Below are 16,550 nucleotides of genomic sequence, written 5' to 3'. Positions count from 1 at the left end.
CATGCAAAAATTGGTCCACATCGGTCCATAATTATATATAGCCCCCATATAAACCGATCCCCAGATTGGCTTGTGGAGCCTCTAAGAGAAGCATATTTCATCTGATCTGGCTGAAATTTGATACATGGTGTTAGTATATGGTCTCTAACAATCATGCAAAAATTGGTCGATATCGGTCCATAATTATATATAGCCCCCATATAAACCGGATGGTATTGAAAATGGACCATATCGGTCCACTTTTACGTATAGCCCCCATATAAAGGGACCGTCAGATTTGGTTTGTAGAGCCTCTAAGAGAAGCATATTTCATCCGATCCGGCTGAAATTTGGTATCTGGTGTTGGTATATGGTCTCTAACAACCATGCAAAAATTGGTCCACATCGGTCCATAATTATATATAGCCCCCATATAAACCGATCCCCAGATTGGCTTGTGGAGCCTCTAAGAGAAGCATATTTCATCTGATCTGGCTGAAATTTGATACATGGTGTTAGTATATGGTCTCTAACAATCATGCAAAAATTGGTCGATATCGGTCCATAATTATATATAGCCCCCATATAAACCGATCCCCAGATTTGGCTTGCGGAGCCTCAAAGAGAAGCAAATTTCATCCGATCCGGCTGAAATTTGGTACATGATGTCAGTATATGGTCTCTAACAATCATGCACAAATTGGTCGATATCGGTCCATAATTATATATAGCCCCCATATAAACCGATCCCCAGATTTGGCTTGTGGAGCCTCTAAGAGAAGCATATTTCATCCAAGCCGGCTGAAATTTGGTACATGGTGTTGGTATATGGTCTCTAACAACCATGCAAAAACTGGTCCACATCGGTCCATAATTATATATAGCCCCCATATAAACCGATCTCCAGATTTGGCTTGCGAAGCCTCAAAGAGAAGCAAATTGCATGCGATCCGGCTGAAATTTGGTACATGGTATTGGTATATGGTCTCTAGCAACCGTGCAAAATTTGGTCCACATCGGTCCATAATTATATATAGCGCACATATAAACCGATCCCCAGATTTGGGTTGCGGAGCCTCTAAGAGAAGCAAATTTCATCCGATCCGGCTGAAATTTGGTACATGGTATTGGTATATGGTCTCTAGCAACCGTGCAAAATTTGGTCTATATCGGTCCATAATTATATATAGCCCCCATATAAAACGTTCTCCAGATTTGACCTCCGGAGCCTCTTGGAGGAGCAAAATTCATCCGATCCGGTTCAAATTAGGAACGTGGTGTTAGTATATGGTCGCTAACAACCATACCAAAATTGGTCCAATCACACAAAAATTGGTCCATATCGGTTCATAATCATGGTTGCCACTAGAGCTAAAAATAATCTACCAAAATTTTATTTCTATAGAAAATTTTGTCAAAATTTTATTTCTATAGAAAATGTTGTCAAAATTTTATTTCTAGATAAAATTTTGTCAAAATTTTATTCGGTTCATAATAAAATTTTCATCATTGTCAAAATTTTATTTCTATAGAAAATTTAGTTCAAATTTTATTCGGTTCATAATCATGGTTGCCACTCGAGCCAAAAATAAACTACAAAGATTTTATTTCTATAGAAAATTTTGTCAAAAGTTTATTTTTATAGAAAATTTTGTTAAAATTTTATTTCTGTATACAATTTTGTCAAAATTTTCTTTCTATAGAAAATTTTGTGAAATTTTTATTTCTATAGAAAATTTTGTGAAAATTTTATTTCTATAGAAAATTTTGTTAAAATTTTATTTCTGTAGAAAATTTTGTCAAAATTTTATTTTTGTAGAAAAATTTGCCAAAATTTTATTTCTATCGAAAATTTTGTCGAAATTTTATTTCTATAGAACATTTTGTCAAAACTTTTTTTCTATAGAACATTTTTCAAAATTTTTTTTCTAGAGAAAATTTTGCCTTAATTTTGTTTCTATAGAAAATTTTGTCAAAAGTTTATTTCTATAGAAAATTTTGTTAAAATTTTATTTCTGTAGAAATTTTTGTCGAAATTTTCTTTCTATAGAAAATTTTGTCAAAATTTTTATTTCTATAGAAAATTTTGTGAAAATTTTATTTCTATAGAAAATTTTGTTAAAATTTTATTTCTGTAGAAAATTTTGTCAAAATTTTATGTCTACTTTGTCAAACTGAATTATATACGTATTGGATCGATCTTTTTTGATTTAATATATATGACGTATGGACTTACATACAATTTAGAAGATGGTGTTAGGAGGTTTTAAGATACCTTGCCATCGGCAAGCGTTACCGCAACTTAAGTAATTCGATTGTGGATGGCAGTGTTTAGAAGAAGTTTCTACGCAATCCATGATGGAGGGTACATAAGCTTCGGCCTGGCCGAACTTAAGGCCTTATATACTTGTTTGTTCTGAATTTTGCTATATGGATCATTTATTTTTATTTGCAGTTACATGATGTTTGCGTTTGTACATTTGATAGGCACACGATGTAAATATGGAATTATTACTTATTGTTGAAATTGAAATAAAATAGTGTGTGTAAAAATATGTGATGATTGCTTGCACGACATTATAAATACAAACAAACAATGAATTTGTTTATAAATAAAAATAAAGTTAATTTTGTGTTTTCTTTTCTCAAGTGGGGCCCTTTTTTCGACGATGAAAAAAGATTTTTCATAAAGATCAAAACATTTTAGGTTGTGACCATGTTCTTTTAACTAGAAGAAAAACATTTTGAATGAATATCATAACATTTTAAATCGTGACTATTGTCTTTTCATTCAAACAAAATTCTTTTTATCAATATAATAACATTTTAGATGAGGACAATTATATTGTGACAATCATGTTTCTTCTCTGCGTGTAGTCAGTACAAAAACTTTAAAGTGAAGGTCAATATTTCCAAACAAACCATTTTATGAACGCGAAATGCAAAATACCACGTTTACAGGACCATAATGACATCAAATGTAGAAATTGTATAACTTCCTTATCAGCTAAATGCTATGAGAAAGGATAGAAATCACTTAAATGTTTGGAAAAAGGACATCGTAGATATTTCTCTTTTACGTTTTTTTTTATACCCTCCACCATAGGATGGGGGGTATATTAACTTTGTCATTCCGTTTGTAACACATCGAAATATTGCTCTAAGACCCCATAAAGTATATATATTCTGGGTCGTGGTGAAATTCTGAGTCGATCTGAGCATGTGCGTCCGTCCGTCCGTCCGTCTGTTGAAATCACGCTAACTTCCGAACGAAACAAGCTAACGACATGAAACTTGGCACAAGTAGTTGTTATTGATGTAGGTCGGATGGTATTGCAAATGGGCTATATAGCCCCCATATAAACGGACCCCCAAATTTGGCTTGCGAGGCCTCTAAGAGAAGCAAATTTCATCCGATCCGGCTGAAATTTGGTACATGTTGTTAGTATATGGTCTCTAACAACCATGCAAAAATTGATCTACATCGGTCCATAATTATATATAGCCCCCATATAAACCGATCCCCCGATTTGGCTTGCGAGGCTTCTACGAGAAGCAAATTTCATCCGAGCCGGCTGAAATTTGGTACATGGTGTTAGTATATGGTCTCTAACAACCATGCAAAAATTGATCCACGTCGGTCCATAATTATATATATAGCCCCCATATAAACCGATCCCCCGATTTGGCTTGCGAGGCCTCTAAGAGAAGCAAATTTCATCCGAGCCGGCTGAAATTTGGTACATGGTGTTAGTATATGGTATTTAACAACCATGCAAAAATTGGTCCACATCGGTCCATAATTATATATAGCCCCCATACAAACCGATCCCTCGATTTGGCTTGCGAGGCCTCTAAGAGAAGAAATTTTCATCCGATCCGGCTGAAATATGGTACATGGTGTTAGTATATGGTCTTTAAGAACCATGGAAAAATTGGTCGAAATCGGTCCATAATTATATATAGCCCCATATAAACCGATCACCAGATTTGACCTCCGGAGTCTCTTGGAAGACCAAAATTCATCTGATTCAGTTGAAATTTGGTACGTGGTGTTAATGTATGGCCTCAAACTCTCATGCAAAAATTGGTCGAAATCGGTCCATAATTATATATAGGCCCCATATAAACCGATCCCCAGATTTGACCTCCAGAGCCCCTTGGAAGAGCAAAATTCTTCCCATTCGGTTGAAATTTGGTACTTGATGTTAGTATATGGTATCCAACAATCACTCAGGAATTGGTTCCTATCAGCCCATAATTATATATAGCTCCCATATAAACCGATCCCCAGATTTGGTTTTGGAGCCTCTTCGAGGAGCAAATTTCATCCGAGTAAGTTGAAATTTGGTACATTGTGCTAGTATATGGTCATTAACAGCCATGCCTAACTAGGCCCATATCGGTCTATAGTTATATATATATCCCTCAGATAAATCGATTTCCAATCACACAAAAATTGGTCCATATCAAGTTCATAATGGTATATAGCCCCCATATAAGCGACCCCCATATTTCAATTCTGGCTCTCTACGTACCATGCAATAAGTCCATATCGATTCGTAGTTATTTTTAGACTTAACTATACATAAGTTTTTTGTCCAATATATACCACATATGGACTAACTCACAAGTTAGAAAACGATGTTAAGAAGTTTTAAAATACCACAACCCAAGTATTTCGATTGTGGATGACAGTCTTTCGTAGAAGTTTCTACGCAATCCATGGTGGAGGGTACATAAGATTCGGCCTGGCCGAACTTACGGCCGTATATATTTGTTATTTATTCGAATAGTCAGAATTTGTAGTCCAATTTTTTTATACAACAATTATAGTATTTGCAGTAAATAACCTAAATTTAATATAGCTCTTTTTGAATCTGAACTATATATCGTAATGTAAATTTCAGCCACAACAAATGGAAATAGCGAATTGGGAGATCAAGATGTAAAACTGATAATAAATCAAGTGAGGAAAGTCTAAAGTCGGGCGGGGCCGACTATATTATACCCTGCACCAATTTGTAGATCTAAATTTTCGATACCATATCACATCCGTTAAATGTGTTGGGGGCTATAATACATACATTTAAATATCACTCGATCTAGACAGAATTTGACTTCTACAAAATCTATAGACTCAAAATTTAAGTCGGCTAATGGTGGAACACAATGTTAGTAAAAAAAAATATGGGAAACATTGAAATCTGAAGCAATTTTAAGGCAACTTCGCAAAAGTTTATTTATGATTTATTGCTCGATATATATGTATCAGAAGTTTAGGAAAATTAGAGTAATTTTTACAATTTTTCGACTAAGCAGTGGCGATTTTACAAGGAAAATGTTGGTATTTTGACAATTTTTGTCCAAATCAGAAAAACATATATATGGGAGCTATATCTAAATCTGAACCGATTTCAACCTAATTTGGCACACATAGCAACAATGCTAATTCTACTCCCTGTGCACAATTTCAACTAAATCGGAGCAAAATATTAGCCTCTGCGGTCATATGAGTGTAAATCGGGCGAAAGCTATATATGGGAGATATATCTAAATCTGAACCGATTTCAACCAAATTTGGCACGCATAGCTACAATGCTAATTCTACTCCCTGTGCAAAATTTCAATTAAATCGGAGTAAAAGATTGGCCACTGTGGTCACATGAGTGTAAATCGGGCGAAAGCTTTATATGGGAGCTATATCTAAATCTGAACCGATTTCAACCAAATTTGGCACGCATAGCTACAATGCTAATTCTACTCCCTGTGCAAAATTTCAACTAAATCGGAGCAAAAAATTGGCCTCTGTGGTCATTTGAGTGTAAATCGGGCGAAAGCTATATATGGGAGCTATATCTAAATCTGAACCGATTTCCACCAAATTTGACACACATACCTATAATGCTAGTTCTACTCCCTGTGCAAAATTTCAACTAAATTGAAGCAAAAAATTGGCCTCTGTGGGCAAATGAGTGTAAATCGGGCGAAAGCTATATATGGGAGCTATATCTAAATCTGAACCGATTTGGATGATATTTTGCAAGTTTTTCGAGACTCATAAAATATTCGGATGTACGGAATTTGAGGAAGATCGGTTGATATACACGCCAATTATGACCAGATCGGTGAAAAATATATATGGCAGCTATATCTAAATCTGAACCGATTTTTCCAAAATCAATAGGGATCATCTTTGAGCCGAAACAGGACCCTATACCAAATTTTAGGACAATCGGACTAAAACTGCGAGCTGTACTTTGCACACAAAAATACATCAACAGACAGACAGACGGACAGACAGACAGACGGACATCGCTAAATCGGCTCAGAATTTAATTCTAAGACGATCGGTATACTAAACGATGGGTCTCAGACTTGGCGTTACATACAAATGCACAAACTTATTATACCCTGTACCACAGTAGTGGTGAAGGGTATAAAAATGTATGGGCGAAAGGCAGTAAAATTTCAATGACATAAAAAGAAGTTCAATGCTAGCTAAACCCGAAGAAGCTTCTCGTACTCTTCTCAAAAATAGTAAGAATGAACTACAGCGTGGTTAAAATGGGAATGAACTGGCGCAAAAAAAGATTGTATTTTCTGTTTTTCTTTATTTGTGGTTAATTTTTGCTTTTCGAGAAAGATTCATTTCGTAAATGGTACTTAAAAATTAAAAAAATACTGCCAATTTTCGTTGATTTAATTAATCTCAAAATTTGGAATAAAATTTAGTTCCAATTTTGCACAAGATATTTTATTTTTCTTATAACATAGTTTATTTTTATACCCTCCACCATAGGATAGGGGTAAATTAACTTTGTCATTGCGTTTGTAACACATCGAAATATTGCTCTAAGACCCCATAAAGTATATATTCTGGGTCGTGGTGAAATTCAGAGTCGATCTAAGCATGTCCTTCCGTTCGTCTGTTGAAATTACGCTAACTTCCGAACGAAACAAGCTATCGACTTGAAACTTGATACAAGTGTTGTTATTGATGTAGGTCGGATGGTATTGAAAATGGGCCATATCGGTCACTTTTACGTATAGCTCCATATAAACGGACCCCCAGATTTGGCTTGCGAAGCCTCCACGAGAAGCATATTTCATATTTCGATCTGGCTGAAATTTGGTACGTGGTGTTAGTATATGGTCTCTAACAACCATGCAAAAATTGGTACACATCGGTCCATAATATATATAGCCGCCATATAAGCCAATCCCCAGATTTGACCTCCGGTGCCTCTTGGGGGAGAAAATTTCGACCGATTCGGTTAAAATTTTGTATGTAAAGTGGTCCATATCGGTCCATAGTAGTATATAGCCTCCAGGCAAATATATTTTGATCTTGCTAAAATTTGGTACTAAGTACACAAAAATTGGACCATAGAGGTTCATAATTGTATATAGCACCCATATAAACCGAACTTCTGCCTCTCTTTTAGCCCGCAAAAATACATACCGGTTACATTCAAAAAAAGTTTACTTGGAGCCGTAGTTCGATTGTGGATGACAGTCTTTAGTAGAAGTTTTTTATGCAAACCATAGTGGAGGGTACATAAGATTCGGCCTGGCCGAACTGACGGCCGTATATACTTGTTTTTCTCTGTAGAGGGAATCAACCATGTATAAAACTCAGTAATTTAGAGTCCCGATTTATATGAAATAGATTGGAAATTAGACTTTCCGTGTACTCAAGAAGAACGGTCTCTATGGGCCCGGTACCGAAAAATGGACCACTATATAAAATATTGTCGTGAAGCCAAAGATTTCCAGAAAAAGCGAATGTAAATATCATAGAGGACACATTTGTCTGATATAAAGTTTTTTCCTTGTCCATAAGCCGATAACATTTTCAATGAAGTCGTGTTGTCCGTATAGTTAAGTGATTCGACTTACAAATGGGTATTTTTGAATGAAAGATAATTTTTTTTGACTAAGGTCAACTTGGCTTTAATATTTCTGAAAATTTTTCAAAATTAATGAAATCATCTTTAAATTTGTTGACATTTGTTATCTTGATCACTAAGCAAAAAAAGCGTTCAAAAATAGAACATGCCTTTCAAAAATTTATTTTAAAGACGATTTTTACTTAAAACATAGCATTATTTCCAATTGAAGTCAAGTCTGAATTTGGAAATTTAAGATTTTGTTAAAACGTTTTTAAAGGACTGTGATAGCACATGAAGAAAAAAAAGTTGAAAAAAACGAATAAATTAAAAGTTGTTTCCTACACTGAAAAAATTGGCCTATATGAACGATTATGCAGCTTAATTCTTAGAAGATGCTATTAATACAATATTAAGGACAAATTTCTTTAAAATAATAACATTTTAATTAATAGGTAGTTTATAATCTTCGCTTTAAATTTTTTTCATTAAATTTGGGACGCGAATCTTGCAAATTTGCACCCCTCCGTTTATGTTTTAAGTCCTTGAACTAAGGAAAAGTTTCCTTGAAATAATGAAAAAAGTTGTAATTAAAGAAATGTTTTTTTTTTTAATTCACTCATATATTGAATCTTTACATTATAAGATGAAAACGCTTTAAATATAGGCCAAGACCTTTTTTGATAATTTAGCTTCTTTGGTTTAAGTTTTTGTTTTTTTTTTTTTTGAATTAAGACACTTTTTTTTAAGTATCAGTTATAATTTGGATTTTTTATACCCAGAAGGAGACGAGGTAGACATATGGTGTCTTTGGCAATAATGCTCAGGGTGGTTCCCTGAGTCGATATAACCATGTCCGTCTGTCCGTCCGTCCGTCTGTCTGTGAACACATTTTTGTGATCAAAGTCTAGGTCGCAATATAAGTCCAATCGCCTTCAAATTTGGCACATGTTCCTTTGTTTGGGTAAGAATAAAACCCTTTTGATTTTGGAAGAAATCGGTTCAGATTTAGATGTAGCTTCCATATATATCTTTCGCCCGATATGGACTTATATGGTCCTAGAAGCCAGAGTTTTGGCCCAATTTAGTTGAAATTTTGCACTAGGAATACAATTAGCAGTATAGTCAAGTGTGCCAAATTTGATTGAAATCGGTTCAGATTAAAATATAGCTCCCATATATAGCTTTCGCCCGATTTACACTCATATGACCCCAGGACCAATTTTTTACTCCGATTTTGTTGAAATTTTGCACAGGGAGTATAATTAGCATTGTAGCTGTGCGTGCCAAATTTGGTTGGAATCGGTTCAGATTTAGATATAGCTCTCATATACATGTTTTTCTGATTTCGACAAAAATGGTCAAAATACCAAAATTTTCCTTGTAAAATCGCCTCTGCTTAGTCGAAAAGTTGTAAAAATGACTCTAATTTTCTTTAACTTCTTATACATATATATCGAGCGATAAATCATAAATAAACTTTTGCGAAGTTTCCTTAAAATTGCTTCAGATTTAATTGTTTACCATATTTTTTACTAACATTATGTTCCACCCTAGTGCATTATCCGACTTAAATTTAATTTAATAAAACTATATATGTGCTTCAAAATGATTCCGATTTTGAATTTCAAGGCAATATAATAAAAAATGGCATCGTCTAGATGCTAAAGAATTCAACCGGTTTATAAAGGGGCTACATAAAAAAGTGTACCTATATAGTCCAAATTCGAACTTGCAAGCAAAAAACAGTTTTTGTTTATTTTTGACTCTAGCATGATTAACAGACCGAGTTCGTTTTTTCTCTATTGGAGAGAAAAGTATTTATATACGAAACAATTTAAAGACCAAAGATGTTGTTTTCTTGAGGTATATAATATATATAGTTTCAATATGTTCCGGTGACATATGAATATACTTACATGCAAAATCTCCTTACCTAAAAGAATTAAAGAAAATTGTCAGTGCATATAAAAATAACGAAAACAAGCTTTCAGAAAAATTTTTTTAATCTTGTTAAAAAGGTAAATTGAAAAAATATTTTCGTAAGCACAAAGATTTCAACATAACATAATATAACATAACATACCACTTTATTGAATAGAAAAGAAATACATTTCAACTTATGAACTAAAAAATTGCACAGATTTGGCTCAGCCTTACATCTAGAGTATATATTTTATAAACTTGATGCAAAAATGGTTGATTTATATGAAGGAAAACTTTTAACAGAAACCTTCTATAAAAATGTACAAAGATTTCATATCCTTAAAAACGAACACCATTTTTGCGTAGCATATAAGACGAATTTCTCTAATGCAAAGTTTTTTTAATCAAAGCTGATAAACTTTTCATTGAAGGCGATTTGTCTTTAAAATTAGGTTAGATTCTACAATAAAATGGATATCTTTGACTATTCTGCAAAAAAATCGTCAATATGAAAGAAATCGTCTGTAAATTCGTTGACTTTAATTGCAAAGCAAAAAAACTTTCAAAAATAGGAGAAATCTTCCAAGTCTTCATTTCAAAACCTCTTTTTACAATAAAACAAGTATATACGGCCGTAAGTTCGGCCAGGCCGAAGCTTATGTACCCTCTACCATGGATTGCATAAAAACTTCTTCTAAACACTGCCATCCACAATCGAATTACTTAAGTTGCGATAACGCTTGCCGATTTTAAAACCTCCTAACACCATCTTCTAAATTGTATGTAAGTCCATACGTGGTATGTATTAAATCAAAAAAGATCGATCCAATACGTATATAATTCAGTTTGACAAAGTAGACATAAAATTTTGACAAAATTTTCTACAGAAATAAAATTTTAACAAAATTTTCAATAGAAATAAAATTTTCACAAAATTTTCTATAGAAATAAAAATTTTCACAAAATTTTCTATAGAAAGAAAATTTTGACACAAATGTCTACAGAAATAAAATTTTAACAAAATTTTCTATAGAAATAAACTTTTGACAAAATTTTCTATAGAAATAAAATCTTGGTAGATTATTTTTGGCTCGAGTGGCAACCATGATTATGAACCGAATAAAATTTTAACAAAATTTTCTCTAGAAATAAAATTTTGACAATGTTGAAAAATTTATTATGAACCGAATAAAATTTTCTATAGAAATAAAATTTTGGTAGATTATTTTTGGCTCTAGTGGCAACCATGATTATGAACCGATATGGACCAATTTTTGTGTGATTGGACCAATTTTGGTATGGTTGTTAGCGACCATATACTAACACCACGTTCCTAATTTGAACCGTATCGGATGAATTTTGCTCCTCCAAGAGGCTCCGGAGGTCAAATCTGGAGAACGTTTTATATTGGGGCTATATATAATTATGGACCGATATGGACCAATTTTTGCACGGTTGCTAGAGACCATGTACCAATACCATGTACCAAATTTCAGCTGGATCGGATGAAATTTGCTTCTCTTAGAGGCTCTGCAACCCAAATCTGGAGATCGGTTTATATGAGCGCTATATATAATTATGGACCGATGTGGACCAATTTTTGCACGGTTGCTAGAGACCATATACCAATACCATGTACCAAATTTCAGCCCGATCGGATGAAATATGCTTCTCTTAGAGGCTCCACAAGCCAAATCTGGGGATCGGTTTATATGGGGGCTATATATAATTAAGGACCGATATGGACCAATTTTTGCATGGTTGTTAGAGACCATATACCAATACCATGTACCAAATTTCAGCCGGATCGGATGAAATTTGCTCCTCTTTGAGGCTTCGCAAGACAAATCTGGAGATCGGTTTATATGGGGTCTATAAATAATTATGGACCGATGTGGACCAATTTTTGCATGGTTGTTAGAGACCATATACCAACATCATGTACAAAATTTCAGCCGGATCGGATGAAATTTGCTTCTCTTTGAGGCTCCGCAAGCCAAATCTGGGGATCGGTTTATATGGGTTTATATATAATTATGAACCGATGTGGACCAATTTTTGCATGATTGTTAGAGACCATATACCAACACCATGTACCAAATTTCAGCCGGATCGGATGAAATTTGCTTCTCTTTTAGGCTCCGCAAGCCAAATCTGGGGATCGGTTTATATGGGGGCTATATATAATTATGGACCGATGTGGACCAATTTTTGCATGGTTTTTAGAGACCATATACCAACACCATATACCAAATTTCAGCCGGATCGGATGAAATATGCTTCTGTTAGAGGCTCCACAAGCCAAATCTGAGGGTCCCTTTATATGGGGTCTATACGTAAAAGTGGACCGATATGGCCCATTTTCAATACCGTCCGACCTACATCAATAACAACTACTTGTGCCAAGTTTCAAGTCGATAGCTTGTGTCGTTCGGAAGTTAGCGTGATTTCAACAGACGGACGGACGGACGGACATGCTTAGATCGACTCAGAATTTCACCACGACCCAGAAGATATATACTTTATGGGGTCTTAGAGCAATATTTCGATGTGTTACAAACGGAATGACAAAGTTAATATACCCCCATCCTATGATGGAGGGTATAAAAAATTGCATATTATTTATACATAAAGCGAGCTTGAACTTTAAAATTTAAGTTGCGATTAACAGGATTATCTATGACTTTGATATTACATACTAAACACAGATAAAACCACTAATAAGTAAAAAGTGATTTGCATGTAAAATGTATCTTTAGTGTAATTCCTCGCATCTTAAAAATAATTTAGTAAAGGCAAAATCTTTGGAACTGGGTAAGTTTTTTAATATTTATAAGACTTTAATGTAGGCCAATGGAATTTTCTTAATTCCAGGTATAAATTTCACCGACCGCACAAATAAATAAATTCTCGTTAACAACGCATTAAGGAAATCTCAAAAAATGGAATACAATTTTCGCACGAAGTAGTTCATTTAGTACACCAATCTTCGAAAGTAGAAATTATGATATGTTTCAAGTAAAAAAGTCTTTAAGATAAAGTGTTGAAACAAATCTCCTATTTTTAAAATCTTTTTTGCATAGTTGTCAAGTTGCAAAAAGTCGATTCATTTTCATTTCATTAATTTTGAAGAATTTTATCAGAATTATTAAAGTCAAGTTGTCCTTAGTCAAATAAAATTTTCTTTCATTTTAGGATACGCAATTTTAGGTCGAATCACTTAACTATAAGGATTAAACGACTTCATTGAAAAGTTTATCGACTTTTGCACAAGGAAAAAAAAAATTTATATCAGAAAAAAGCGTCTTCTATGCTAAGCAAAATTCGGATTCCAATTTTAAGGACATGAAATCTTTGGCCTCAGGACAATAATTTTTTCAGTGAAGTACTTTTTTTTTAATGAAGGATATGCAACGAAGACATAAGTCGCCCACGTAAGGTATATTACGTGTGAATGTATTTAGAAAAATTTCTTTCATGCAGTAGACGAGGATACCAAGTTTCACCCTGACCGATCTCTCTAGCCTTGTGTAATCAATCACTCTAACATTAAATGAATGACAATGTCTAAATTTTTTTAAATATGAACATTATGTAGCTGACTGTAGGCTACTTTCATATTTAATACTATATACTACATTGCAGTATAAGAGGAGTATAACATCACAGACGGGCTATCCAGGTTTGGAAAAAAATCGCATGGATTTTCGCATGCGTTCATATACAAACACCTGTCTCAAAAACCACGAAAGCTTTAGGGGTGAACGGAATATTTATTAACACTCATCTCAAATATTAAAGGAAGTGAACCAAACAACGTTGCTAATTGCATTTTTTTTTCGTCGTCTACCTTCACAAGTACCACCATAGGCTCGGTGGGTTATAAAGTAATCGGTGCAAAAATGTGACATGTGGCGCCACAAGTGAATGGATCTTTATGGTTCTGGTTTTATGTAATCGTTTAACATAAGACAAATTACGTTTTCTAGTCAGACAGTCTTAATGAATGTTAGCAACGAAATGCATTAAATATAAATTAATTTAAAAATGTCTGCTTTTTTCATGGAAGGAAGAGAGCCTTAAAGGAAATATTCCTGGAATCGACTACTGCATCGAGCACAAAATCGATTAGCTGCTTTATGATGAGCTCTGGTGTAATTTGCAAATTGAAAGGTGTGGAGTTAAGATCAATTAATGTAGTGGTGCTATTAAATATTTTTAGTACGCTTCCTTATTTGTGTCCAAACAGATGAATGCGCCATTTCTATGTGTGGAGAAAAACCGTCAAACATAAATTGGCTGCTGTGACTATAATGGTCAAAATGACCATTCTATGGATGCACACAAAGAAAAAAGTTTGGAAAACGGATGTCGTAACCATTGTTCTCTTGTTGCAGCGCTTTGAATTCATTCGCAATGTTTAAAACTTTATCACAAAATTTTTTTTTTGTTAGATATTTCTGTGCAATAAAAAATAATTTTTATTCCAAAATCACAGTCCATTTCTTCTGCACCAAACACTGTTATTTGGCTTTAACACAATTTAAGGGTTCGCAGTCAATGACTAATAATAGTAGTATAAACAAGTATATACGGCCGTAAGTTCGGCCAGGCCGAAGCTTATGTACCCTCCATCATGGATTGCGTAGAAACTTCTTCTAAACACTGCCACCCACAATCGAATTACTTAAGTTGCGGTAACGCTTGCCGATGGCAAGGTATCTTAAAACCTCCTAACACCATCTTCTAAATTGTATGTAAGTCCATACGTGGTATATATTAAATCAAAAAAGATCGATCCAATACGTATATAATTCAGTTTGACAAAGTAGACATAAAATTTTGACAAAATTTTCTACAGAGATAAAATTTTAACAAAATTTTCTATAGAAATAAAATTTTCACAAACTTTTCTATAGAAATAAAAATTTTCACAAAAATTTTCTATAGAAAGAAAATTTTGACAAAAATGTCTACAGAAATAAAATTTTAACAAAATTTTCTATAGAAATAAACTTTTGACAAAATTTTCTATAGAAATAAAATCTTGGTAGATTATTTTTGGCTCGATTTTCTATAGAAAGAAAATTTTGACAAAAATGTCTACAGAAATAAAATTTTAACAACATTTTCTATATAAATAAACTTTTGAACAAAATTTTCTATAGAAATAAAATTTTGACAATGATGAAAATTTTATTATGAACCGAATAAAATTTTAACAAAATTTTCTCTAGAAATAAAATTTTGACAAAATTTTCTATAGAAATAAAATTTTGGTAGATTATTTGCCACTAGAGCCAAAGTGGCAACCATGATTATGAACCGATATGGACCAATTTTTGTGTGATTGGACCAATTTTGGTATGGTTGTTAGCGACCATATACTAACACCACGTTCCTAATTCGAACCGGATCGGATGAATTTTGCTCCTCCAAGAGGCTCCGGAGGTCAAATCTGGAGAACGTTTTATATGGGGGCTATATATAATTATGGACCGATATGGACCAATTTTTGAACGGTTGCTAGAGACCATATACCAATACCATGTACCAAATTTGAGCCAGATCGGATGAAATTTGCTTCTCTTAGAGGCTCCGCAACCCAAATCAGGGGATCGGTTTATATGTGCGCTATATATAATTATGGACCGATGTGGACCAATTTTTGCACGGTTGCTAGAGACCATATACCAATACCATGTACCAAATTTCAGCCGGATCGGATGCAATTTGCTTCTCTTTGAGGCTTCGCAAGCCAAATCTGGAGATCGGTTTATATGGGGGCTATATATAATTATGGACCGATGTGGACCAATTTTTGCATGATTGTTAGAGACCATATACCAACACCATGTACCAAATTTCAGCCGGATCGGATGAAATATGCTTCTCTTAGAGGCTCCACAAGCCAAATCTGGGGATCGGTTTATATGGGGGCAATATATAATTAAGGACCGATATGGACCAATTTTTGCATGATTGTTAGAGACCATATACTAACACCATGTACCAAATTTCAGCCGGATCGGATCAAATATGCTTCTCTTAGAGGCTCCACAAGCCAAATCTGGGGATCGGTTTATATGGGGGCTATATATAATTATGGACCGATATGGACCAATTTTTGCATGGTTGTTAGAGACCATATACCAACACCATGTACCAAATTTCAGCCGGATCGGATGAAATATGCTTCTGTTAGAGGCTCCACAAGCCCCCCCTTTGTATGGGGGCTATACGTAAAAGTGGACCGATATGGCCCATTTTCAATACCATCCGACCTACATCGATAACAACTACTTGTGCCAAGTTTCAAGTCGATAGCTTGTTTCGTTCGGAAGTTAGCGTGATTTCAACAGACGGACGGACGGACGGACGGGCGGACGGACGGACGGACGGGCGGACGGACGGACGGACGGACGGACATGCTTAGATCGACTCAGAATTTCACCACGACCCAGAATATATATACTTTATGGGGTCTTAGAGCAATATTTCGATGTGTTACAAACGGAATGACAAAGTTAATATACCCCCATCCTATGATGGAGGGTATAAAAATCCGTTAGAAATATTGCGTCGCCAAAAAGTAGTGAAAATGTTCTTCTTGGATCCGAAAGTGGTGCAAAATTGGTGCGATGAATTTAACACGGGTTGATCTGTATACTTTTTGTGATATACCTTTATTCTTTTACAGGATGTAAAAACAATTTCATAAAGACTAACTAAAACATAAAGACTAACAGCAAT

Source organism: Haematobia irritans, chromosome 5 (genome assembly GCF_050003625.1).
Source record: "Haematobia irritans isolate KBUSLIRL chromosome 5, ASM5000362v1, whole genome shotgun sequence".
NCBI lineage: Eukaryota > Metazoa > Arthropoda > Insecta > Diptera > Muscidae > Haematobia > Haematobia irritans.
Note: the sequence above shows the minus strand (reverse complement) of the source record.